The sequence below is a fragment of the Nyctereutes procyonoides genome, unplaced genomic scaffold (assembly GCF_905146905.1).
Source record: "Nyctereutes procyonoides isolate TBG_1078 unplaced genomic scaffold, NYPRO_anot_genome, whole genome shotgun sequence".
Lineage (NCBI taxonomy): Eukaryota > Metazoa > Chordata > Mammalia > Carnivora > Canidae > Nyctereutes > Nyctereutes procyonoides.
In genome coordinates, this window is record NW_026575082.1 from 32504968 (window position 1) to 32532736 (window position 27769).

Below are 27769 nucleotides of genomic sequence, written 5' to 3' on the forward strand. Positions count from 1 at the left end.
TTTAGTTTCTCCTGCCTACAAGTGAAAGCCCATTTCTCAGCCTGCCACCTGAAGCCAAACATTCCCTCCCTGCCTGACTCCTCTTTCACTTTTCCCCTCTGTGAACTCCAGCGGATACATTCATGCTTCTCCAAGTATATCATCTACTTTTCTCTCTACTTTCGCATTTTATTCCTAGCCTTCTACTTTCTGGTCATACTATTGTGGAAAGAGCATGACTGTAGATAGACTAAAAATGGATTCAGATATAGAATCTGCCATTTAATAGATGTATGGATATAAATTATTTAATCTCCCTGAGCCTCAATTTCCTCATTGGTAAATTAAAAGGCAAGTGCTAAGAAGATTAAATTGAGGGTAATTTAATTTCACACACTCAACACACACATACACACACACACACACACACTTCTGGTAGTAGGCATTCGGTTCTCTTTTTCCTAAATTGCCCTTTTTTTTTTCTCAATTCTTATCTGAGATCAGACCATAATTCCTTTAAGTCTACATCAGCTTCTCCCTTCTCCATGAGATATAACTTCCATTTTCTCCTGGTCCTGAGCTAGGTCTGCCCCTTTACAATTTCTCCAACATTTGAGGGCACTCTTTAGCACTAAGCATAGGTTGCTTTGTGGTTTATTTATTGTATGTAGTCAGATATACACCACAATCTGTCTCCCCTGTGAATGAATCCTGAAGGCATAGGTGCCATCTCACATGTGTATACCTCTTTGTATTCCCAGAGGTTTGAGATAGGACACTACAAGTGCTAGAAGCTTAATGAGCATTTGCTCTTGCTGGTGTGATGATGATAATGATGTTACTGGGAAATCTCAAGGGAACCGCTGCATATTTGCACAAAATCCACTTCATTCCATCTGAGAATTGTGGATGTTTTTGAAGCCAGGACCATATACCAGTACATCTGTACCAGTTACTTCGCCGTTGTACAATCTGATGGTTGTGCCCAGATATCTAGTTGTTAAGTACTTTTTTAAAAATCTCTCTCCACTCTTTATGGTACATTTTCTAATGCAAAAACCCTTATGAATTTATTTTATATACTTATATTTAGTTCTCCTTGGAAAGAATTCAAAACTGCAACTTTCTTTTATTATCTGGTTTGGAAAAGAAATGTGTGATTTCTGATGAATCGTGTGCTATTTTCTAAGAATTTCTCTACTGACACATCTTTTGAACAGAAAGGATTTGTTCCCCAAGTTCTTACTCATGAGCTTTCAATAGACTTCAGATGTGGAGAAGCATTGCCCTCCTCAAATGCGATTTGCAACTGCATTTCATTCACTTTCTTCCCTTTCATGAAATTGAGATGGACGTCTGAGCCAATTAAAAAAAAAAAGTAGATGTGAATTGCATTTATTCTAATAATATTAGATTGCCCTACAAACGTATGCTTGATGCTGTAAGGCAAAATCACATACCTTGGATATTTTTTTTAAGTACGGTGAAAATTAAAACATAGTAGAGAGTAATATTGACTCTGAATAACACAAATGTGGTCTATTTCAAAGTGAGGTAGCTATCTGGAAGAGATTTTCAACTTTGGATTATGTTGGTGCTAATGGTTAAACCTGCATACCTTGTCTTTGATGTTCTGTCCAGGCTCATGTGAAGTAATGGGATTAAAAATAAAGTGTACACCTTTCTTTTGATCTGAGTATCCAAAAGGAAAAATGTTTTTTTTAAAAAGCCTGTCTCCTGCTATAACTTAGCAAATACCACTGCTCCAACAAAACTGATATGATCCTGGGGCTCAGTTCACAGATTTGACAGGTAGCGTACACTAAAAGGTTTTCACAGCCATTGTCCTTTTTCCTGAAGCAACGTCATTCCAGATAGTGCTGTAGAAATGTGGTTTCATACCATCTACAAAAATCAAGGCAAGTTCAATTAATTTTAAGCAACCTCTCTCAAATAACTTGCTTCTCTGGTAACTGATAACAAAGTAGAGGATTTAGGACTATTGGTTATTTAGCCAGAAAGTGACAACAAAAAGACACTGGCCTAAGACCTTTACCTTGCTGGGCTACTTTCAGAAAGAACCTGTTTACTACATATTTTCTAATGAGACTTTACTCATCTCCTTGGTTGAGCATACATATATTCACACCCATACATATTGACACACTTCAAAGACTCTGCTCAGTATGGAAAAGAACCACTTTGACTCTGTGGTTCATTTCAAAAATGAATGAGTGAGATGTCCAACTGTATCCCATTAGAGAAAATAAGAAAGGTTAGAAAGGACAGATGCTTTCCTCAGGTGACCTAAAAAGGCTTAGACTGGGCTGACCGTGCTTAGAATTTTTTTTTTTTTTACTTATTTATTCATGAGAGACATAGACATAGGCAGAGGGAGAAGCAGGCTTCCCAAGGGGAGCCTTATGTGGGACTCAATCTCAGGACCCCAGAATCATGACCTGAGCTGAAAGCAGACATTCAACCACTGAGCCACCCAGGTGCCCGCCTAGAAGCCCTTATCCCAAGTTAGGCATTGGGATGCCTTTATGAAACCCATTGGCGATCTGAATAGATCTTTGAGTGGACAAGTGGCTTTTTCTGCAAACTGTCAGACCAGGCAAGACTCACCAAAAGGAGATGGTGAGTTCAAGTTCTCTTTTCAATCCTTGTGATCTTAGGGACTATGATGAATCCATGACACAAGACCAAAACTAAACTCTTCATGTTCTTTTAAAGACCAGCTTCTCTTCCTCTTTCTGTCTCTGCTTTTGCATTGCAAACATCGTTTGTTCTTGTTCTGTGTGGTTTTTCCTGTAAATAATGCTAGTATTTTCTGTTCATCCAGGTTTAAGCTCTCCCACAGGCCGGTGGAATAACATTTAAGCTCCTTAGCATGTCCACAATCTCTCTCGTCTTATCTCACTTCTTTCTTACCATTGTCCCTTTCTTCAAGCTGGACTTACCTCTTTCCTCTGTACTTTGTCTAATATTGACCCCAGTGCCTGAATGCAGCCTAGCCCTTAGTTGTTGTTCTTTTTTTTTTTTCCTCCACCCCGTAGGCCGCCTATCCTGAAGTGTCATTCATTCTGTTGAAAGCTTCCCTGCAAAAAACATACCAGCCAAAAGGCATCTCCTCTATGAACTCACATAGAGGGTCATTTGTGGCATTCTTGCCATCTCAACAAAGGCCTCACTCCATAGCAGGGCATATTATGTAGCCTTTGTGATTATCTCTCCAGTCTCTTTTTTCCTAGCACTTTTATCCCAGCTCCCCATATACACACAAATCTGCCCTGGGGAACGACACTCCCAGACAGGTCCTTCTTGCCACCACCTCCCCATATATTCCCTCATCTGCCTGAACTACATCCTACCTCCCCTCCAGGGCTCACTCTCACTTATCCTGCAGAGCCCCTAAGAAGCCTCCTCTAAATTGGTTCCATGCTCCAGCAGGCTCTGGACCCACTCTGATCCTAGCCCTCATTTCACAACACTAGAACTCTCCTTTTCACCTCTTTTATTTACTTCACTAGATCGTGAACTCCTTGAAGTCATGGCCACATCTTGTTTATCACTATATACACAGAACAATGCCAAATACAAGACATTAAGGAGATTTGCTAGTAGTAAGAATAGATATGATGCTTAGAGTCTGTCTTATATTATGGTTCACTGTAACTATTTTCTCTTGGGACATAAGTGTTCTAACAGCATGGGTTATGCTTTATACAGCTTCATTAGAAAAGCGTGTTGTATACTATTTGTATACAGCAGATACTTACAGAATATTTTTCTCGAGTTATTCATTCAGATGAGCATTACTTTTCAAACTGTGCTCTCACAAAACTAGAGTTATTTCACTACTGATGTTATTTCTTAAAATATTTTGAGAAATGTCCTCCGCTAATGATTTAGGAACCACCCAAGAAAACCGGCTTTAGTAGTTATTGTGACCTAAGATATTACTCAACTTAGTCATCACACTTAGTCTTTTGAACTCTAACTTCAGGTTATGAGTTAAAATGGCTCAACCCCCAAATTTAGTAATTTGGGGCATATTTATTATAATAGATTGTGAAATTCCCAAGGGCAGTGACAGTATCTGGCATAGTCAATGAATGAATGATTGAATGGAAAAAAAAGCATGTGACCACCTCCAGAGACCAAAAATGTACTCACATGTTTCCAATGATACCAACCCAATTAGAGTCCATTTTGGAAGAGAGAAGTTATAACAGTGTACTTCTTTTACCAAAATGAAAAATAATGATAAATCTGTCTCACGGTCTGAGTCACATCCTGTGTTCTCTGTGTTGGTTAAGGAGCTTTGAGCCACTGACAGGTGTGTCAGTATTTGGGTTTGAGTTCTTGCTATCATCTGATAACTGAGTCCTTTCTTTGAAGTCTCCTTTTTCTGTCTTCCATGCTTGGGATTCTAGATTTTCACCTACTTAAGCTTCTTTCCTCATAAACTCTTACTTTGCTCCATCCCATGTTTCTTTCTGTTTCTTTTCTTTCATTCCAGTTATTGGATTTTCTGACACCTTACTGCAAGATCCTCTTATCTTTACAGCCATGAACTTTTAGGGTCTTAGTGACATATATAGCTTACTGGCATAGATGCTTTTAGTATATACAGTAGATGAGAGGAGCGTGTCCTTAAAAAACAACTTGGAGCCCTAAACCTCCAAGTAGGGCAAACAGGAAAAAAAAATGTAACATTGTTTTCTTCTTTTAGAAAGTGGCATAAGTCTAGTGAAGTAAATGAACAATGTCAAGTGCAAATTAACTCACTCAGAAACAAGCGATAGTCAAATAGAACAATCGTGAGGCCACAGTTTCTTTAAAACAATAGCCATGAGAATTTGTTGTATCCAGAGTGTGTTACAGTTATCACTGCTGCCATACACATATGGATGTGCATTTGCACACATAAGCATGTAAAGTTGAAACTGAATATGGGCATTTTCTGCTTTGAACTTTAAGAATACTTTAAAAGTATTCCAAAAGTCAACTTTCATTCCTTTCTTTTGCGGGATATTTAAAGAAAAAAAGGAGTCCATGGAAGCGAAGGGGACATATTTCTTGTATAAGCCTTTGCTATTAGCTATTGAAAATACATAGCCCCTATTTTTATCACTCAGAATGGCATATATTTCTTAAAGTAGACCAGGTTCTCAGCAAGTCAGCCATAGTTTTCCAGAAGTACACAAGTAGCTTCAATGACATTTCATCAAATGGTTTCCAAAGTACACGTTTCTAACAAGGCTACTGAGTCAACTTTAAAAAAATAAGCAAGCCATGTCAATTGAAAGAAGTTTAAGAAAACCAAGGCCAACGCTGATCGGTGTATTGGAAATGAATGTTACAGTACTCACTATTGCTTCTTTGCCTTTCTGGTCCCTGTAAACCTCCACTTAAAAATAGGAGTGACCCAAACAGAAACTAGGACAGGATTGTGGCCATATGGGATGATATCAAGGACATGGTGGCATTACTCCCCAGGTCTGTAAGCAAATGGCATATTTGATTTGTGAATATTTCTTGGAAAATGCATTTTTATTTTCCATTATTGGGTCAGAATAATGATAGTAGAAGACTCCCTAGCCCAAAAGCTTGAAGACATAGTTCTAATCCCTTGACAGAGGCAAAGCTCACAGTCATATCTTTGAGTTAAATTTTCTAGGGTAGTGTTCCCTAAAATGTGTTCTCTACATGTAGTTCCATGAAATGCTCCTTTAAAAAAAAAAGAAAGAAGGGCGAGTACAAGGGGTAGCTGCATATTTTTTCTCCCTATAAATAGTCACAAAGCATATTCTTATTCAAGTCTGAGAATCCCCGAAATAAGTAAATATCTCTAAATTTATTTAATCTAATCTATATTTAATCTAACTTTTCCAAAACTTAATATTTAACCATAAATGATGATGATGATGATGATGATGATGATGATGATGATGATTTGAACTCATAGAGCATTTACCAAAATCCTGAGGTATTAGTATTTTTCTGGAATACCCTTTCAGAAAACAGGCGTTTTAGACCTTTGGCTCCCTACTTTAAAAAGAGGGAGTAAAATTAAATAATTTCTCTGGCTCCTCTACAATCTCAATTCTGTGGTTCTATAAAAATTTTAATTGTGCAGTCCCCAAAGTCAAAAGTTACATAAATGCCAGGGAGAAGGATGATTTTTTTTTCACACAAGGTAAGTAAAAACAAATATTCTTTACTATGTTTTCTTTACTGTCACATAAATGGTCTCTTTCTATATTAAGTTCCTTCATACTTTAAAAAAAATAATACAAAATCCACACCCCATTCTTTTTTTTTTTAAAGATTTTATTTATTATTTATTTGAGAGAGAGAGAGCATGAGCTGAGGAAGGGTGAGGGAGAAGCAGACTCCCCGATGATCAAGGAGCCCCAACAAGGGGCGCTCGATCCCAGAACCCTGAGATCATGACCTGAGCTGAAGGCAGATGCTTAACCAACTGAGCGATCCAGGTGTCCCAACATTCTTGATTTTTAATTTAATTTGAATTTAATTTCTATTGAGGTTAAGTTTCCTATGTAGCATCAGGTTAAATCTGTTTGTATGGTACGTCAACAGGAAAAAATAGCCATCATTTTTCAAGTCTTTATGAAAGTGTGTATTTTCAAGTCTCGTCGCTGATATTGCCCCCACACCATAAGTTCCTCAGAGAGCGTGAACAGTATCTCTTAATTATTTTTAAATGTTCCATTGCATACAGTCTTCGGTTCTCTGCAGTTGCTTCTTATTTTTGTACAAGTACCCAATAATGGCTAAACTGCTTAAAAGGAAACTACAACACTTTATCTCATGTTTTTAAATGTTCTACAGGTGTAGGGAGAGTTATATTCTTGTTTTTAAACTGTTGGAGAAGCAAGACATTTGTAAAACTAATACCTACTTACTGAGGAGCAAGCTTTCTCTCTACCTGGGATGGGATACATCGCTATGCCTCCTGGGTCACCGTAACTATGTCATGGCTATGTCATCGTAACTATGGGGTGGAACTCTTAGACTCTTAATTTACCCAAGCTCAAAATCTTTTAAGGACGCTTTCCAAACTGTTTGCTATCTAATTACCTGTCTCCCTCTCCACTCCTCAATTTAGATGTATAGATCAAATGCTATGAAATGTCTCAAAGTAGGAGGGAGAAATCCCTGCCACAGTATAATCATTCCTGTTTATAGAGTTTATATGATGTTCCCAACAATGAATGATTATAAATAAATATTTTTTTACTGGAGAAAGAGGTCAAGAAAAGACATTTCTTGAGCACTTGCCACATGTCAGGCATAGCCATTATAATTTAATTCACAAAAGTGGAGGCATTATCAACCTTCTCCTGATAAAGAAACTGAGGCTCAGAGAGACCGTTGTTTTTTTTTTTTGTTTTGTTTTTCTTGTTTTTCTTTTTTACCAAGGTCACACAGTGAGTGACAGAGTTAAGATTGGAGCCAGTTGCTTCTAATTTCAAGTCTATACTTTTTCTCAAATGGAAGCAGTGGCATATTTTTCTTCTAAAATCATCTAGCAGTCGAAGCGTTGTGTTACAGAAAGGCTTTTAATGAGAACTGAACCGTTGAGTTGTTCTTAGGAGATTTCTATATCCATTTTATCAAATTGCCAAAATTCCAGAATCCTTTTCTCTTTTTGCCTGAATGTATTACATATGTCTAAAAAGGTCTGATAATAAAGTATAAAATTGTTTTCCTTAGTCATTGATGAGTGTTATATTACAGTTTGAGATGATTATCTGAAACATGTGTCTGTGGAATACTGTATGTACAATTTCAGAAGAACAGATCTTCAAAGTTTAAATCAGAACAGAGTGGCCCGAGGGCATTTGTTTGTTTGTTTTTTGCCCCGTCCCTGCAACCCTGAACATCTCCTTCTGGCTTGTGTGGCATATGTGCTGCCATCCCCAGAACCCTCTGGTTTGGGTACACACCCCCTCCCAGGCCTGGAGTGAAGGGTGAGGGGACGGGGGCACACACAGAGAGTGCCCATGCCATTATGTTCCCATCAGCACTGGAGGACAGCTGCTTACGAGTAGGCGGTAAATATCTTCTATTCAGTTTTTTGCAAAAATATGGTGAGATGAAATTCATATAGCATAAAGGGTGGCTCAGCGGTTGAGCATCTGCCTTTGGCTCAGGGCGTGATCCTGGGGTCCTGGGATCGAGTCCTGCATCAGGCTCCCTGCGTGGAGCCTGCCTCTCTCTCTGTGTGTTTCTCATGAATAAATAAATAAAATCTTCAAAAAAAAAAGAAATTCATATAGCATGAAATATAACCATCTTAAAGTGAATAGTTCACTTCTGACTGGTTCCAGAACATTTCCATCACCAGAATGGAACCTCTTCCCCACTAAGCACTTTCTTCCCATATTTCCCTCCCCCTCAGCCCTGGCGGCCACCAGTCTGTGTTCTGTCTCTATGAATTTATCTGTTCATCAAAATGGAATCATACATGTGACTTTTGTGTCCTGCTACTTTTCCTTTAGCATAATGTTTTCGGAGCTCCCCCATCTGCCATTGTGTATCAATACTCCGTCCCTTTTTATGGCTGAATAGTGTTTCAGAGTATGTCTGTGCTACTACCATTATGTATTCATTTATTTACTGATGGACATTTGGGCTGCTTCTTTTTTTTATTGTTTTTTAATTTTTATTTATTTATGATAGTCACACAGAAAGAGAGAGAGGCAGAGACACAGGCAGAGGGAGAAGCAGGCTCCATGCACCGGGAGCCCGACATGGGATTCGATCCCGGGTCTCCAGGATCGCACCCTGGGCCAAAGGCAGGCGCTAAACCACTGTGCCACCCAGGGATCCCCTGGGCTGCTTCTACTTCAAGGCTATTGATTGAACATTATACGTACTGTGATTACCCCCCAGAAACCTTATAGCTGCAGACAGAGCATCATAGGGCTGAATCAGATGTTAACCTGCCATTAAGGTTCTTTTCGATGCTAGGCTCACTGAAATGCATTGTTATGCTACTTTGCTGTGATATACAGTATACGTGGGTTATATGTCCTATGCCAAAAACTAGCTTTTAGATGTAATATGTACTTATTTATGATGTTTTTGTTTGTGTTCAGTACTGAACTTAGGAGAATTTTACAATGTCTGTTTGGAGAGCTTAGGTCAGAGATGCAAAAATAAGTCCTCCCAAAAGCTCTAGTAACCAAAAGTGTTAAGTATACTCTTTTGTCAATTAATGAAGAAAAGCTATTGAAAACATTAAATTATCTGGCATGTCTACATATATAATAATTATGCAGCCAAGGCTTTTCCTTTTGAAACAATTTATACATTACATAAACCTAAGTTTCTCATCCAAGTATCATTTCAAGAGAGGCAAGTTTAAATAATGGAGGCAATGGGGAAACATAATATTACGATAATGTTCTTTGGTGCGGTTTGGAGGGTTTTAGGAAACATTTGGAACTATTTTTCTCATAAAGTCACTTAACTATTGAAGTGTTATGATAGCATTTCCCTCTGCGTTGTATACAATACAAAAGGAGTCCAGTTAAAGGAGACAGCGATTCTAAATATCCTGATTAGAGGGATTTCCACTAACCAGGAAATTACATGCTCTGGAATCCTGGTATTAGTTTAATACAGAGATGCAGCAAAATAAGGCAGGGCCAGGTGATTTAGGGAGTCCCCTTCACTTTCAAATATCCATTTCTTTGCAGCTTCATTTAGCAAATCTACATTAAACTTTCTGGAGTGGATGGAAAAGGACCTGAATTTTCAGAATAAATATTCTCTAGTTAAATTGATGTCATATTTTGTTGAGGAATATTTCTAACTAGATTATAAGCTGATACTTCTCTCGAAACTGCTCTGATGAAGAAAATGTTTAAACTTTTCTTACACCATTATTATTGGCCTCTTTGAAACTTGACAGATATGTGCCTCAAAGGTTCTAAACATCTGTCAAGTGTTAACTTAAATTAAGTTCCCTTGTGGATTGATAACCATTATGTTCTTTGCATTTGACGTATAGATACTCACTGGTGATTGTTTCTTATTATAAAATAACTATAGCCTTTTTATAAATTTAAATTGTAACAGCGATTAAAATGTACTGCATTTTTAAGGTATATAATCTGTTGAATAAGAAAATGAAAGCCATTTCATGTGTGCTTTTAAGAAGTATAGAATATTTTTGTTATATTGGAGCTTAAAAACCAATTCTGTTGAGGGTTGCAGTGCTATCTATTATTACGGATGACTAGAGGCTATGGCTAAGCTATACATCAGAATGAATAAATTTCCTTGTCAGTGAACGTTGGGAAAGTACTTGAGAGACCAACCTCAAGAAAAGGGAATTTGTTTCAGGCTGTCACTGAAGTGGTCATTTCCAACTCCCTCCCCTTCAAACAAAAATGAAACAGAACAAAACAAAACAGTGGCTCTGGCACCAGGTAATTTAAAGGAAAAACAGGAACCCGGAGAATAACATTGACTTTAATTGAACTCCCCTTAAACATGAAGCATAGTACATTCGGGAGGGTGGAATGAGGATCATCAGCAACCTCAATTAAACTAGTCGGGTATTTTTCCATTTCCAAATAGAGTTTTTGGAGGAGATGGGATCTCAAGCTGAGTGCGGCATCCAGCAACCAGCATCTCTCATGGTCTTGCAACCTTAACTAGAATGTGTGGCCTAAGACACAGGCCACAAGTCTCCGAATAACAACTGAAAACAAACGATTAACTGTTTCAGTGCCAGGAGCCGCACTACAAAAATGAGCAGAGTAGAATCACCCTTGGAGCTTAGAGGCTGGCACACCAGGCAGTGGTATGTGGTGCTGTGTGTGCATGCGGATGAAACACCCAGCCTCGCTGGGACGAGGGGATCGAAAGCCCAGAAGCCAGACTGGCGTTGCTATGTCCAGGCCTCCGTTCTCACTTGGTAAGAGATCAAAAGAGTAATCCTAGACTCTTTCATTGGTGGGTACCTTAGTGGTCATTGTATCCGAGGGGACAGCTCTCACTGTTCATACAATTTACTGTAGAAAGATCCAAAATGAGATTTCCTCAGTATAGCCGTTCACCCCAATGCTACCCTCTTGAACAAGGAACAAGCAGCAGAGAACGGGTGGACTCCCTGACTGTAGGACCCCGGGGGTTCGAAGACCTTCTCTTCTTAACTTTGTTCTGCATGCACATGGTCTGCACTCATACCGCACTTCCCACACCATCTTTCCCGGGGGATAATACCTATCTGTTCTCAGATTTGCGTATACCAAATTCTATTTACTCTCCATATTTTTCCTCTGTTGCTAAGAGTTTCATGCTGCTAAGTGGCTGCTTTCTTTCAAGTTCCTGATCATTTCCACATCCCCTCCTCACCCCTCCATCTCTAATTGTCTGATTTAAGGCCAGAAAAGTAGTTTCCCTGCTTGCTTCATCTGCCTTTTTAGAGCTTAAACTCTTAGCAAAGTGAGTCAAGAATGTATCCAATATTATGTTTTTGCCAAGCAAGCCTTCCAGATGGTGTCCTCATGGTTGAAGTCCCCCACACTACTTTCTGTTACTTCTGTGCCTGTTCTGTAGTCTCTCTTACCAAACCGTGCCCTCTACCTGGCCTGGAAGTCAGGAGTGCACTTCCAAGAAGAAATATATACACACATGCACATATGCATATTTATAATCTACAAGACAATTATTATGGTCCTGGTAATGTATGTAGCTCTCTACTTTGAGCAAATCTTTTTCTCTTGGATGAAGTTTTCCTTTTGGCCAGGACTTGCTCTTTTGCTCTTAATAGCACTAATATTAAAAAGCTAGTATTTATTAAGTGATTGCTATGTGCCACATTCCATACTAGGTTATTGCTCGCTATGACTTCATTTGATACAAAATATACTAACAGTAATTCTTATGGTAGAGATATAATCCTCTCCATTTTAACTATGAAGACATCAAGGCTTGGGGAAGTAAAGTAACTTGCTTGCCCAAGGCTGCACCATCGTAAGTGAAAAGCCCAGGATTTGAACCCAGAATCCTAATACTTCAATGCTTGCATTCTCTCTCTCTCTCTCTCTTTTTAAGAGCAATGATATGACTATTGTGCCTCAGAGGCAAGGAGAGGGAGAAACCAACAGGCTGAAGGTGGGGGAAAGTCTAGAGTGCTGTGTAAAAGATAGGAAGGTCTTTGCATGCCCATTGCAGAATAAGAGGAGATTCTCAATAGATTGTTCTTTTTGTTTCTCCCTTGGGCTTCTTGAGCTTCCCAAAGCTTTTCAGGATGATGTCATATAACACAGCATAAGCATTATGGATCTCCATGATCATCAACCCAATGTCCCAGGACTCTGCCTCATACAGAGCTTGTGCACCAGCTGCCAGTAGTCACCCACATGGGGCTGCTTGACTGCCTTGGTAACAGCATTGGCCCCCTTAGAGAAGTACTTGGAGATGTGGGTGTGGAAGCCTTCCAGCTTAGTGTGAAGGTGTGCACACACACTTTCCCTGGACAGCCACTCCAAAATTATTCCCATCCTCGATCTGAGGTATCTGTAGCTGCAACCAGGTGGTGACCAGATTGAGCTTCTCCATGACATCCTTGATCTCAGGCTTTAGACGTTGAATGGGGACCACAATCTTGTCTTAGTTCGCAGGGCCACAGGGAGGACCTTTGTCTTCATCTTCCTCTTTCTTCTGTTCATCTTTGTTTTCTCTCATCTGCTGTTTCTTCCACTCAGCCTTCTCGTTCTTCTTGACTAGATCAGGCACTGGAATGTCCAGTCAGGCCTTCAGTTTGCTCAGGTTGGCTTCATTGAGAGTTGGCTCCTTTAAAAATGCATCCACTTCAGAGGTGCCTAGGTGGCTTGGTCAGTTAAGTCTCTGGCTCTTTTTTTTTTTTTTTTAAGATTTTAGTTATGAGAGAGAGAGAGAGAGAGAGAGGCAGAGAAACAGGCAGAGGGAGAAGCAGGCTCCATGCAGGGAGCCTGATGCAGGATTCCATCCCGGGACTCCAGGATCACGCCCTGAGCCAAAGGCAGGTGCTAAACCGCTGAGCCACCCAGGGATCCCCAGTGTCTGGTTCTTGATTTCAGCTCAGGTCATGATCTCAAGGTTGTGAGATTGAGTCCCATGTCAGGTTCCATGTGGAGTCTGCTTGAGATTCTCTCTCTCCCTCTGCCCCCTCCTGCATTCATTCTCTCTCTCTCTCTCTCTCTCTCTCTCTCTCCTCTCTCTCCTCCCTCCCTCTCAAAAAAAAAATGCATCCAACTCAGAAGTCTTGGGGAGATAGCTCCCCTGCAGGTTCTCTGTCTTGGTATACAGTCTTCACAGAACACATCCACCTTGGCTTGGGCTTCAGGCTTAGCCCTCAGTGTGGCCATGGCCAGGGCAGGGAGCCTGGTGTCCCATGAGAAGCAGAATGGGCATCAAGACAGGAAAGTAAAAGCAGTGCTTACCACCCGCATGGCCTTCCTGGGCAGCAGGGAATCAACAGTTAGTACCTGCTTCTTAGTTAGTACCTGATTCCCTTTGCCTGTTCCCTTGCAGTACCTTAGAAGTGAATCATTACCCTTTAAGATCATACCATCCTGCATAAAAATTCCAAGTTAAATCAATCTCATTCAACCTTGTGTGTTGGCATACAGACCTCATAGTCGCAAAGTTTTCATCCTAGTTGGTTTCCCTTTATTTTCCCTGAAATTGTCTGGACATGTTTACCGCTTGCTCCTTTGTTTTATCCCCCATGGTTTCCTGTTTTGTGATTGTCTCTGAGCATTTTCCTCCCTCTTCCCTGTCCAAAATTTAGCTTAGAGGCTTCTTGATGATACTGGGAAATGAAAGATAGTCTTTCCTACCTTCATGTAAAACACTTTCCTAATGTATTCTTTCCTTTGTTGGAGTTTATAAAACCAACTCTTAGCACTGTCCATGTGGCCACCTGTTTGCTCCTTGTATCTCACTTTTGCTTCTAGAGTTATAACCTTTCCTTTAAAGAAGAGATAAACCCCACTCATCAATACCACCCCTCCCCTGATCCTCCCCACAACTATACCCTCCTCCCCAAGTCCTTGAGTTTTCTTCCTAGATGGCGGTTACAGTAGTTCTCCCTTCTGGTGGCACATAAGAATCACCTGGTATAAACAAATACCAGTGCCCAGGGACTATCCCAAATCAGTTGAATCAGAGTTGTTGGGAGTGGGTCCTAGACATTTAAAACTCCCCGAGTGCTTTAAAGCTTCTGATTTGCATCCTCATTAAAAATCAGCATTATGAACTTTGTCTGGCAGTAGCATTAATTCCCACTGCATTGAACAGAAGTGGGTACATTTTATGAATCTTGGCAGGCTCCATCTCCTACTAAGATTCATGCTGTAGGAAGACAACGTGCCTCTTACTTAGCTTGGCTACAGCTTTGTTCACAGCCATGAACAAGTTCCATGAGGATTCTTTTCTGCCTGCAATTAGTAACAGCATTGTGCCTACCTCCTAAGGTCTGAGAATACTCCTAAAGCTTTGTGGTGTATCTGCAATCACCCTCCACGGAGAGCCCAGCACCTTTGGTATACTTCCAATTGCACACTTGTCTTTCCTGTCTCTCTTGGCATGTATTCTTTTGCTGACTCTTCTCTTTTCATTTATTTTCCTCTCTTTTCTTAACATCTTTTTCTTTCAGATTCCCTTCTAAGATCTTTTTGTGCTTCTGTTATAATCTAGGTCAGAGAGATGTCCTAAGGTCTATTCATCTTCTCTAGCAGGAAACAAACTAGCATCTAGAGTAGACTCAACCAAGGCAGGAACACAAACAAAAATACTGCCTGGAAGATATGATTCCTACCTTCTAGAGCTTTCTTTTAGTTTAGAAGGGGAAATGAAGTTACGGGAAAGCAGCAGAGCACATATGTAATCATCAACATTCTAGAGTCTCAGAGAAAGCAACTTGAGGAAGGTCAGTCTTGAACTGAACCTTTGAAGATAGTAGAGGGCACCTCAATTTGATTGAATAACATCAGTGGAGGTGAAGTGGTGTAATTCAATATGGATTATATATGATGGAGAATTTGTTCCAAGGAGAGTGTGAGTTCTAGGGAAGTAGAATCGATGGGATGGGGTTGAATTAAGAGAGAAAAGTAGTTAGCAGGATGATAAGATTAATGATTCCATCCCCCTTCCCTAATCACAACAATTGCTAGACTCTAAGATATAGAGGAGAGGTCAAGCACTGCATCTTCAGGGTGCTCCCATGCTTAGCATAAAGCCTAACAAAGAGCAGTCATATAAAATATATTTAGGAATGAAGAAACTCTCAACCTAGGAGGGTATTATAAATCCCTTTAGAAGTCAGGTGAACTTAACATACTCTAGTCTTCAGAAACAGGCAAGTAGGTAACATACACACACACACACACACACACACACACACACACACGCACAAGTTTTCCATATAATTACAGGGGCTTCAAAGACTCCCTGAAGACCATTCACAGTCTCCAGGTTAATAATTAGTGATTTGGAGGTAATATGACACATTATTTATGTCTTGAATATTATTTAGACTTTCTCCTGTGATTTAAACTTACAAAGAACTATTCCATCAAGTTTTTCTAGTTGTAGAGAAATTCTTTTAAAAAGGCATTATGGGTAGATTTTATTGTTGTGAAAGATAATATCTATTTTCATGAACATCATACAAAGTCTACTCTAGACAACTTTTTCAACCAGTTGATTCCCATAATTCTTACTGGTTTTGAAAAACTAATGAGTGCATTACTATTTTCACAGAGAACACTCTTCAATAAAATTTTGATTTTATCCCACAATAACATTGAATTACTTTTGCAGTTTGCCTGTGTGACCATATACAGATAAAGAATAATGAAAAGAATCCCAAAAAGTTGTGCCAAAAGACACAATATTTCCAACAACTTTCTTTCTATGACATATGGCAAGAATAGCCTTTTTAGTTAAGCATGGGCAGTAACACAATAGGCCCTTAATATCTGCCTACCTGTTCAAAACTATTCAGTACTTGAGTATAAGCTATTACTAGATAGTATTTTGACTAAGAAGAAGTTAAAGAGGGGAAAACATTCTTAGGAGTGAAAGTTTTGAGGGGCATCTGGGTGGCTCAGTGGTTGTCTGCCTTTGGCTCAGGTCATGATCCCAGGATCCTGGGATCAATTCCCGCCTGCATCAGGCTCCCTGCAGGAAGCCTATTTCTCCCTCTGCCTATGTCTCTGCCTCTCTTTCTGTGTTTCTCATGAATAAATAAGTAGAATCTTTGGGAAGAAAAAAGTGAAAATTTTGATATTGCTGGCTAGGTATGAGACTCTTTCCTGTTCATCACCTCCCTCTTTCTGAGCTTGCTACCATGTTTTTTATTGGCTTATCCTCAAATCTCTGCACTTAACATCTAGCTTAAAACATATTTCTCCAACAGCTTTTTTCCTATATCTTCATGGTTTTCTTTGAGTGCCTTATGCAGCTACGCCAATCAAAAATAATAGAAAAAAGAGAAGATATGATAAGGGATGGAGGGTTGTTGCCATCATAGTTTACCATCCTCACTACTCTGGTATCTGGGAAGTTTTTATACCAGTAATGCCACTGATAGCCACCAGTGCAAGGTGAAGGATTCAGTGGTAGCTATTTAGAGCAGAAATTTCAAACAAACAAACAAAGAAGAAAAGATCTGAATTCATCAACTAGTTCTGGAACTTTTCTGGGAGACTCTCTCCAATTATGGCACCCAAAACATCCATAACCGGCATATCTAGTCTAAGCAAGTTTGTTTTGCTTTCTTTCTGGAGCAAGTGGCCTTGGTGTGAGATGGACTTACCAATATATAGTCTCTGCTCTGCATCAATCATTCATATACCATTTCAGCTAATCCTTAAAATAACCCTAAGAAGTTGCTCCCATTTAATAAGTGAAACAACAATGGTTATCTTCTTGGCCCAGGGCTACTTACCTGAGAGGTGATTACCCTGAAATTTGAGTCCCAGACAGTTTGCTTCTAAAGGTCCCCCTTCTAATGAAGGATTTTTACTCACGTATCCTACCTTCCCTCCCAACTCTGTTTCTAGGATCTATGTGACACTTCAGTGAGAACAAAATTTAGTTGGCATTGTTATCCACTTCTCTGGAGTCATGAACAAAATACAAATAAAACAAGATCGAAAGTCCACAGTTGGGATCCCTGGGTGGCGCAGCGGTTTAGCGCCTGCCTTTGGCCCAGGGCGCGATCCTGGAGACCCAGGATCGAATCCCACGTCGGGCTCCCGGTGCATGGAGCCTGCTTCTCCCTCTGCCTATGTTTCTGCCTCTCTCTCTCTCTCTCTGTGACTATCATAAATAAATAAAAATTTAAAAAAATATATAAAAAAAAAGTTTAAAAAAAAAAAAAAAAGAAAGTCCACAGTTTTGCACACAAATGTCTTTGCCATTAACACCAGCAGCTTTAGTCCTACCAGGCAGAAATGATCAAGTGTATCTCTTTCAAAGAATACATCCATATTGTTTTCCGATAGAAGAGTAATATGTATTTGTCAGAAGATGACCTAAACTGATCCATTCTTTAATAAACCAAGGAAGTTGGATTGTTCTGCTAATCTGTGAATGAATGGTCTTGTCAACATGATCCCAAGAGACTGGGAGTGACCTTTTGTGGATATGGCTTTGGGTCAAGGAATGTGAGGCCAATAGGAAGCAGCCTCATTTGACCTTTGAGCCTTCGTGTGACTGTAACTTTAAAATCTCCAAAGGCAGAAATGGTTTTTTTTCCCCTATATAACATGTAAATTGGGAGTTTGATATTTGTTAAGTCTTGTGAAAATAAAATTTGAACTTAAAAATAAGTACATGCTTCTTATAACTCTTTAGGTTCACTTTTCTAGCAGCAATCACCTTCATTTCTGTGAAACTGAAACTTTATTAAGCAACCACTTGTGCCAAGCACTATGCTGAAGGGGTTCCTATAAATTATTATAATTTACCCTCTCAGTGGTCCTATGGCCTTTTTAAAAAGGATCATGCCAATAATGAGGGAACAGCAGTGTCGTGTTTGTTATAATGACAGTAATTTCTTCCTATCAAGATAGGTTTTAAAATGTTACACTTAGATTTTGTTATCTTTCCCTCCAAGAAAGGATACATGCTATTTATGAGAAGCTCAGCTTAATCATATCAGATGAGAAGAATTCTATTGTTTAAAATGTTAGTTCTGACCAAAGAACTTTGGATACTGAAGGCCCTTACTTACTCTAAGACAGTTTAACACCAGAGCAGGTCCAAAGAGTGTTTCATGCATCTTAAAATTTAAATTTAAATTTAGCCAATCAGGACTCAAAGCTAGTATCAGTGTTGATCATACAAAGGGAGATGTTTCTAATTAACTAACTTTAAAGCCCTATCTTAATCACTTAGAGCATTCTTGTGCACATCTGCGCTGCAGGAGTAACTGGATTACCTCCATGGTGTATGTGTGTCGGGCTGTGCGTGTGTGTTTAAAGCAATGCTATAACTCTGTCCAAATGGGATTCAGCACTGCTTTAAAGTTTAGAAGCAAATGTGTACTTAGTAACATAGTTTAAAAATTGAAACCCCCTTCTACCTTATATGTTCTTCTCTTGTAAATTGGGCTTGTTTGTGGAGGGCAGCCATTTCAAATACTGTGACACATACACCCCAGAACTTCTTCCCTCTTCTTTCGATCTAACCCAAATGAGCACCAGAGCCAGGGCCTCTCATGTGGTTTTGCTTCATCTGACAATGACATCAGTATCTTTCCCCTTGCCTTATTTTTATAAATTGGTGCCCAGAATGAGCAGTGATGCCAGTAAAGGAAACTGAGTCCTAGGAGTAATTTTTCATTAGAGTAAATGAAGTGATATGATAAACAAGTAAAACCTGATGTGACAACATGGCACAAAGCTGTGATACAAATTGTTTGGTTCTATTCCTGTGAATGTTTTCTGAAGCTTTTATTATGCCTTTCTCGTGTCTTGTGTGTATATATACTGATCAGTGGAAACATAATTCGTGTTCAGATATTTATTTCTATCAATGAATGACCAGATGGTTCTTGCCTATGTTGGAAGACAACCATTTTCCCTATTCGGTAATTGAGGGACATTCTTTATAACAAACTAAATAGGATGACCAACTCTAGTCCAAGTGAGAAACACGCAGCTGCCTTGCTCTACTTTGTAAAGTTGGCAGAGGCTCACACATGCCTTTATTCTTATTTTTTTAATTGAAATAGTTTGTGTGTTTTCCCCACCGAAGTAACACATGCTCATTGTGGAAAACCATGGCAATGCAGACAAAAATAAAGAGGAAGAATGCTTATAAATTGATTTTTACTACCCATAGCTAGCCACTTGGAGATTTAATGATGGTGATGAAGATACAAAACTGATGTTTATTTGAGTGCATGCTCTTTGCTGAACACTGTGCTAAGTGGTGTACACAAATTAGTTTATTTAATTCTCCCCCACAGCCCACTGATGTAGGTAATGGTATTGGCCTCCCTTTGAAGCTGAGAATACTAAGGTTCGGAGATGTGAAATGAATTGCCTGGATCACACAGCTCCCAGGCCCCATAGTAGCAGACTTCATTGAACCTGGGATTGCCTGCCAGCCAGCCCCACTGATTGCTAAGGGTTAACTGATGAAGTCTTCATTTGTTGTATAGGCTTCAAATATTTTCTTCCCTTTTGCATGCTGCCCTTCAGTTGTATTTATGAAGCATTAGGTATGTTAAAACATCTTATTTTTACACAGAGGAACCTGCTCTTTGCTTTTAGGGTTTCTACCTTTAGTGTCATGTTTTAAAAGGCATTTTCTATTCCTAGATTGTAACACAGGAGGGGGAAAAAAAAGAAATGCTAACAGTACCAGAAGAAAATAATCATAAGCCAGAAAGCCAAGGTGTCTGCCAAAGCTGTCATCAACAGGAAGAGAAAGGAGATCTGAGATGTGTCCGAAGGCAGTGACAAAAGGGGAGAATAAAACTAGTCCCTTATTATATCCATCGAGTGCAGCCTGCTCAATAAAGCAGTTACATGCACTTCCTTTCTTGCCTCCTGTCCTCCCCTTCGAGCTCCTGCAGCAGGCTCTGGACTAAGAGGAAGGGCTGGAGCAAAAGAGAGGAGGGCTTGTTAAATAGCTGGTGCTGTTGGAGGGTCTCTCTTGGGTGAATAGGCAAATGCAATAGGCAAAACCAGCTCTTCTGTGTGGTGCAGAGGTATGTTCTTTTGAGGCCTTCTTGGGAAGACCTCACACACAGAGGGATTCCCCAGCATGGATGAAACCCTCTCTGGGTGACCTCTTATCATTTCCTTCTCTCAGATCCTGACATACAGGTATGTCCCTTACCCTGACATCAACCTTCTTGAGCATAGACCTTTCAATATGGTGCATGCATGACTTCCCCCCACTAGGAACATGCGGTGGGAGGGAATCAAGTATCCTCTCCTATTCAACTGGTAAAAATGGAGGCTTCTTCCATTGCTGCCCAATCTCCTTGCCCTGCCGTGTGGACAACTTCACTCAGCTTCCTACCTTCAGAATCCTGGCATCAGGGCTATTGTCAGGATCTATGCCCCATATGCAGTAGGTTCTCCCAAGAATACTTCTGAGCTCTGTTCTAGGAGCAGGTGGAGGTGGCAGGATTTTGAGTTTCAGCAGCTTGGAAGTCATCCAGTTTGGGGAAAGAGATGCCAACATCCCTTCCGGCAAACATCCCAAATCTCTACAAGGAATTATCATGGAGTCCATCCACACCAGTGAATTTCCTCCTCATATTTAGGCTGTTAGAGAGTGATGAGTAAGAGTCATGGGACCAACATATCCACCTTTAGCAAGTCCTGCAGAGGTGTGTTTCACACTTCCTTTTGGCATTGGTAGGTCTTAATCCTCAAGGTTAGGACCTGAGCTGAAATAGGAAAATAATAGGAAAAGTCCCATTTTACACCATGTGACGTAGAATTATTTATGTTGTGAACATATCACGTGATTTAAAAGTTTCTAATTTTTTTCCCAAAGTGTATCATTATTTATCACAGATACCTTCTCATTAGTTTATCACTTTTTTTAATTAGTGACCCAAGCCATCAATAAATGGATACTCATTTCTTCTAGAGATATAACTCCATTACAATAATATGAAAAAAATTGTATCAGAGAAGTGTTCTGTATTGCAAAGCCATTTCTGTGTCACAGTGTGTCGGCCTTCGAAGCAGTATTTTGTTGATCTTGGTGACAACAAATTCAATATATCTAATAATACTGCATAGCAGGTCTTCATTCTCTTTCATATTGATGTGACAGTCACTCTTTAATGAAACCTCATTTTGTATACTATTTGCATTGTAGATCAGGAACGAACAGCTGAGTTTGCTTAGGCAATAGCTGAGCTGTTTATACTTTTTATATTCTTCCATCAAGAAATAATTACCCTTCAACCAACCTTACCTCTTCCTACTTCACATATGCAAACCACCTAAATAAAACATACTCAAACATCCAAACCACACATCAGTATACGAAAACAATCAGGGCCCAGAAAAGCATAAAATTGTGTATGCATAACCCTTTCCACTTCCTTGTACCAAGGCAGTCATTCATTCAGCAAGTACGTATTGAACATCTACTGTGGGCCATAAACCTGTGAGCCAGTAGAGTTGATTTTGCTCATTTATTTACTACAGGGAGTAAAGAATAAGATTTGTTTGAACTCCAGTTCTATAAAATCAAAATGTTATTTCTGGCTTAACAAAGATAGTATTGTAGTAGGACTTTAGTATCTCTTGGTTGGTTGTCTATAATTCTCTGCTGGAATACATCTACTACCCATGGATTGGTTTTAAATGGCCTTCAGCAGATATTACTGCAGGGCCATCTGGCCATTTGCTATCTGTACTCCTAAACTTACATTCAGCTCTAGAATAATCTGGCTTTGACTCCCTGAGAACTTGGTTATGCCATGGCATATATTATTGAAATGTTAAATGTGTATAAACTAGGGCACATATTGACAGCTCAGGTGGTATGTAATACTTTAACATAGCCCAACCTAACAAGATGCAGACACCCTCGATACAGCTAAATTATGGAATTAGGTACATTTTTAAGATGACAAGATTTTTGTTGTTGTTGTTTTATACGAGAACTCCATTGAATGGTTACTTTTCCCAGGATGTTTGTTATTATTAATATTTATGGTTAAAAGCATAAAATTTCCACTTATATCCAATTTAGTATTAAAGGAGATGTTTGCACATCTGTGTTTATGACCCACAAAAATACAAACTGTGACTGTATATAATTCTCTCTTGAAAACACTTGCCCATATTCATGAGCCCATCATTCAAGGAAAAGCTGTTTCAAGATGCAAAGTGAAAACCTTTCTGCAGCTAATGTTGAAACTCAAAATAACGTTCAGCATATCCTGAAGGATGACCATGGATTGTTGTGATCCTTCAACAACCAATGTACTATCTCTTTAAAAAGCTTGTAAGAGGGAGGGGTGCCTGGGTGGCTCTGCTGGACTCTCGATTTCAGCTCAGGTCATGGCTCATGTCATGATCTCTGGTTTGTGAGATCAAGCCCCACCTGCCTCCGGCTCTGCAGGGGACCTGGATCCTGCTTAAGATTCTCTCCCTTCCTCTTTCTCCCCTTCCTCCCCCCTCCCAAAAAAAAAAAAAAAAAAAAAAACCTTGGAAGAGGGAAATTCAATCATATGTTAAAATGTCTGTTTTTTCTTAAAGCAGCAGAGATTTCAGTTTGAGTGGGCACTCCATAAATACCTGCTGATTACCTTACAGTTTAATTAAATGTCTTAAAATTTAGAAAACTGTTGAGTTTTTAAGGAAGCATAAAACTTAGGTACAAAACTCTCTCTCCTTGTCTCACTTTGGTGAATCTATAGCACTTCCCAGGCAGAGTGATCAAGATCTACATCTGTCATCCCCACCTCTCCTCAAAACTTTCTTTTCTGATATTTCCTGTCCAATATCTGTTACAGTTTAGCAAGTCAGAAGCTGGCTCTTAACAATTGACTGTGGGATGAGGTCCTTAATAACTTCAAATACTGAAACTTCTGGATAGAAAGCAAAAAGTAAGTTTTTAAAACAGTAGCATAAAAATAAATTTAGAACATGAGAAATACAAGATGCTTTAAAAATTAATGCATATTTTTAAAGGATTAAGTAGAATTTTAATACATTCATTAAACTGAACTCAGTGGAGATGTTAAGTATTAGATGTGTATGAAGGGAGACTTAGTGACCTAGAAGCTAGATCTTAAGGACTAAAAGGATAAGAATCCAACACATGTCTAATAGGACTTCCAGAAGGAAAAATTAGAGAAAGTGTTAGAGGCAATATTCAAAGAGATTTGGGCAAGAAATTTCCAGAGATTATTAAAATCATTAATTCTCAAGGTAATACATAGGCTTAGCTTTAAAAGGTCAGAGAGTACAAAAAAGTCTATAATACAAAGCAAAATCCCTTTCCCCAGTCCTTCCCTACTCCTAAGCTCTCCCACCCACAGAGGCACTGCCACTGACAAAATGTTTAATTTTTTTCTGGTCTTACCATTTCTTGATTTTTAACATAGATATTTATCTATTTACTTCCTACCAGTAGAAGTGACTTAGTCAGCTCTCTCACAGTCTGGCTTTCCCTCACCCTATCCTTCCAATGTGGCTTATATATCAACTTTTGGATAATTAAATATTCTGTGTTTATAGCATTATTGCTATGTAAAAAATGTTCCCTGCTGAGCATCATTGTATTCCGTGATTAGGTTTCCTTCCTTGAACAACTCTTCACTTTTTCCTGAAGCTAATTATTGCTTTGGCTGTATCTGCCCGGTGTCTGTCTCTATCACAAACTCATTCCTAAGCTCTGTTGCTGTCATTGAGTCATCATTTTGTTACAGTGAGTCACATCAAGAAACCCATCTTTTCCATTTTTTTCATTGGATATCTCCATCCTGGAGGCCTCCATTCTCTGGTTCCTAATCCTTCCAGTTGCTCTTTGGGCCCTTGAGTCAACTATTTCCTTGATCCCGTGTCTCTCTCTTCGTTTTCTTTCCCCTTTTAGTGTGGTGTATCTACCATAAGGTATGTACATGGGAACTACAATTTCTTAAGAATTCACGTGTCTGAAAATGACTTTATCTTGTCTCACATTTGATTGATATTTGAGTTTTGAGCTTTCATTGAAAATCATTTTCCTCTTGAGCTTGAAGTAATGGTCTATTGTTTTCTACTTTTCGAACTTCCTGTTGAGAAGTCCCGTCTATTTCTGATTGCGTGCATGTGATTCTCCCTGTTTGCTCTCTCAAAAGGCATTAGACTTTCTTTTTCACTGCTGGTACTCCTAAATTCCAAAATTCTGCTTGAACTAGATCTTTGTTCCTTTCTTTTGCTGGTCACTCATTCCCTTCAGCACAAGGAATTTTCTTATGTGGTTTCTTTGATTTTCACACCCCCCCCCCCGTGATTTTCCACATCTTCATTTTCTTCAACTTCTATTCATCAATATTGAAACTTAGATGGACTTCATTTTGTTATCTCTTCTTCTACTTCAGTCTTTCCATTTTGGGTTTTCTGCTTTCTGTAAAATTTTCTCGACCTTATCTTCCAATTCATCTAATGATTCTTTTTCAATTACAGTATTTTTGTTTGCAAGCAGTCATCTTTGTTCTTGAATGTCCTTTGTTATTACACTCTGTTTTTCTCACCATGAATGCAGAAATCTTATTTTATCAGTTTGAATATTATAGGGTTTTTTTTTTTTTTAATTTTCTTCTGTTCTTCCCTTTGTCTCCATTTCTTTCAAGTTCCTTTTTCTGTACTTGTTTGCTTGGTCATATTTATTTCATGTGAACAGTTTTTTTCCTCAAAAGTCTCATGGTCCCTGGATCTCCATTCCTATTTGAGAGTAAGACCCTGAAAGATATTTAGTAGTTCAGAGACAGGGCTCATGGACTAGTAACCTTTTTCATAGAATGAGCAAACAAGGAATTCACTTGTTTTGCTTTGGCATCCCCACATGTCACTGGCGACAGGTCAGTCCAGTAAGTTTCCAGAGAAAGGTTCCTCCAATCGCCTACATGGGGAATCTATTGCTGTCTGAGAGCCAAATAGTTCGAGAAGGGTGCTAGAGAGGCATCACCAATAAATGGGCATTATTTCCCTTAATTTCCCTCATCCTTGCCTTCAGCCTTACCTGGTCTCTGGGGCTTAGCCCTTCTGATAAGGAAGCCTCCTTTCTGCTGTTGAGGTGAGGAATGGGAGGTAGGGGTAGAGCGGAGACCAGAGGTAACTGGTCTGGCTGTTACGCCTGGCTGCAGTGGGCTCAGGGAAGTTATCAGAGGGGTTTGTGCTCACATCATATAGAATTGCTACCAGTTCTGGTTTCAGTTCTGCTCTGTATCTGCACCTCCAGAGGTACCTGATATGTCCGATACCTGAGCCTTTGGAGTTTCTCTGGAACAAATGAGCTGCTGCTTCTTGGCTAACATTGCATGCACAAGCAAAATCATCTGCACGCATGGACATGTCCTGCCTCCTCCTCTCTGCTCAAACACCACTCGTCTGTCTGCTTTCTATCTTCTGAAATTTAGTTGACATTTCTTTCCTATTGTCATCTTTCTCAATTTACCTCTTTGTCTTTGAAAGTCAAGGCCTTTTTTAAAAATTCCCATACCATTATTTTGGTGGAGATTCAAAAGGCAAGAGGGATTTAAAATTGGTATTTGATCTGCCGTGCTGTCCCCAATCCATTCTTCACACTGCAACAGAGCATTTATTCAGCCCCAACTCAGCCTTAAATGGCCACAAACCACTTGCCTTATATTATTAAGGGCAGAAAAGCCTTCCCCTGGTTATACCTTGGGCCTCATTTTTGTCCCTCCCCTCACCCACCTTCACTCCTATTCAACCTCAATCAATACTCTGATTGAGTATTTTGCTTTTTATGCCTGGACCATGCCCCCCACCTTCCCTGTCCTCCCCCCCCCGGCCCTTTGCACGTTCTATTGCTCTTAGCGCAGCCCACCTCTCACTACCTCAACTGGCTAACTTCCAGTCACCACCAACCCTCAGCTGAAAGACCACCTTCTCTACAGAACCTTCCTTGGCACTAACCCCATCTCCATGACTGGGTTTCTATCATCCTAACACCTATTCTTCCCATGATCGGAGCACCTACCACATCATCTGTTCCATGAGTGCAACTTGGCTATTTGCTCAGCACTCTGATCTTTGTTTAATGGTAATTGAATGGTTTATTCTCTGAATGTTTTTCACTCAGTATTTTCACAGAGTATTTATGGCATTTCTTTGCTTTCAAGCCTTGGTTATGTTCTAGTAATAGCCCAGCAATTTACCTATCTGTTATATTTTTACCCCTGTTTTCCAAATTTAGAAATACTGGAAATTATAGAAAAGCTGAAATAAGTGAAGGTGTTTGTACACTCACTTTGTACAGTTGAAGACTTCATCTCACATGTAATATTAACAAAGCTATATCTTCTAGCATCAGTTCAGAATAAAGTCAGTTTCTGTGGCTTAACAACTGAACAACAGTAGAATCAGAACTTGAAATGAATCAATACTTAGTGCCATAGCATTTAATGTGGTGGTAGGAAAAAGTGGGTTGTGCTAGAAGTTGGATTTGCTGGTAATTTTGATTTCTTCAGGTTGTGGATGGGCAAATGAAAAAAAAAGGGACTGGATTTTTTGATGCCCATCTGTTCACGCTTCAGAGACCTGGAAACTGATGTTTTAAATTTCCTGGTTTTATTTTCTTGGTTTATGCAGCTTTAAGAAGGGGGGGAAAATGGAAAATCTCAGTTAGAAAAGTGAAAAGAATAAAAGGAAAGACAAGGAAAAGTGAAAGGTAGGAAAAAAGTAAAATAACAAACAAATAATAGGGAGGAATATATTCGTTTGATTTATAACATTAGGCCTTTTTGTAACTAATGTGCCTCTAGGCATGAGTACATATCTATGATTAGTACATAAATGAAAATAAGGTAACATATTAAAATGCCTGCCTTAAATGGATGGCTAACGTGTAACTGGGAAGAGTTAACAAGAAAAACGTATCTTAAAAAAGCATAAGTCTGATTCAGAAAATGGGTTTCACTATGAAATGACAGTGGAGTCAGAGACCAGAAATTTTAACGTTGAGTGTCTCTTTAGTAATCGTGACAACACAATTATGATAATCTTCACCATTGTTATCAATAATAAAAAAGAACAGTATTTCCTGACCTCTTACTATGTGCCAAGCCACGTGGAGAACATCACTCTGCAAAGGCAGCATGCTATTATCCGCATTTTACAGATGAAATGACTAATACTTACAGAAAAAATTCTCTCTCCAGGTCAGCTAATAAGTAGCAGAGCCCTGAATTTGAAAACAGACCATGTGCCTAGAGCCTGCTGACCCAGTGTGCCCTTTTGCCCATGAATAAGGACTGTAAGATAATCAGTAGATTTGATAGAATGTTTTGATCCTTATTGTTCTGTGAGAAGTCTACGACTGGTGGTATTCTCATTGATCAGATGAGAAAACCCAGGTTTAGAGAGATTAAATCATTTTATTCACAACCAAACAAATTTTTAAGAAAAATTTCTTTTCTAAAACTCCATCCTCTTTTCTTGACTCTTAATAAACAAGTAACATTTTGTGCTTCACAATGAAATTCACAAACATTTTCTCCTTTTTATCCTCCAAATTCTTTTATCAGTTT

The 27769-nt window shown here is 39.3% G+C and overlaps 1 protein-coding gene and 1 pseudogene across 9 annotated transcripts in view; one reads left to right on the forward strand and one right to left on the reverse strand.

The window, feature by feature from the left end:
* Positions 1-27769, forward strand: part of LOC129514591 (glycosyltransferase-like domain-containing protein 1) — a 388336-nt gene that overhangs the window by 285835 nt on the left and 74732 nt on the right. The gene's annotated exons all lie outside the window — the stretch shown is intronic.
* On the reverse strand, positions 12220-13379 carry LOC129514593 (proteasome activator complex subunit 1-like; annotated as a pseudogene).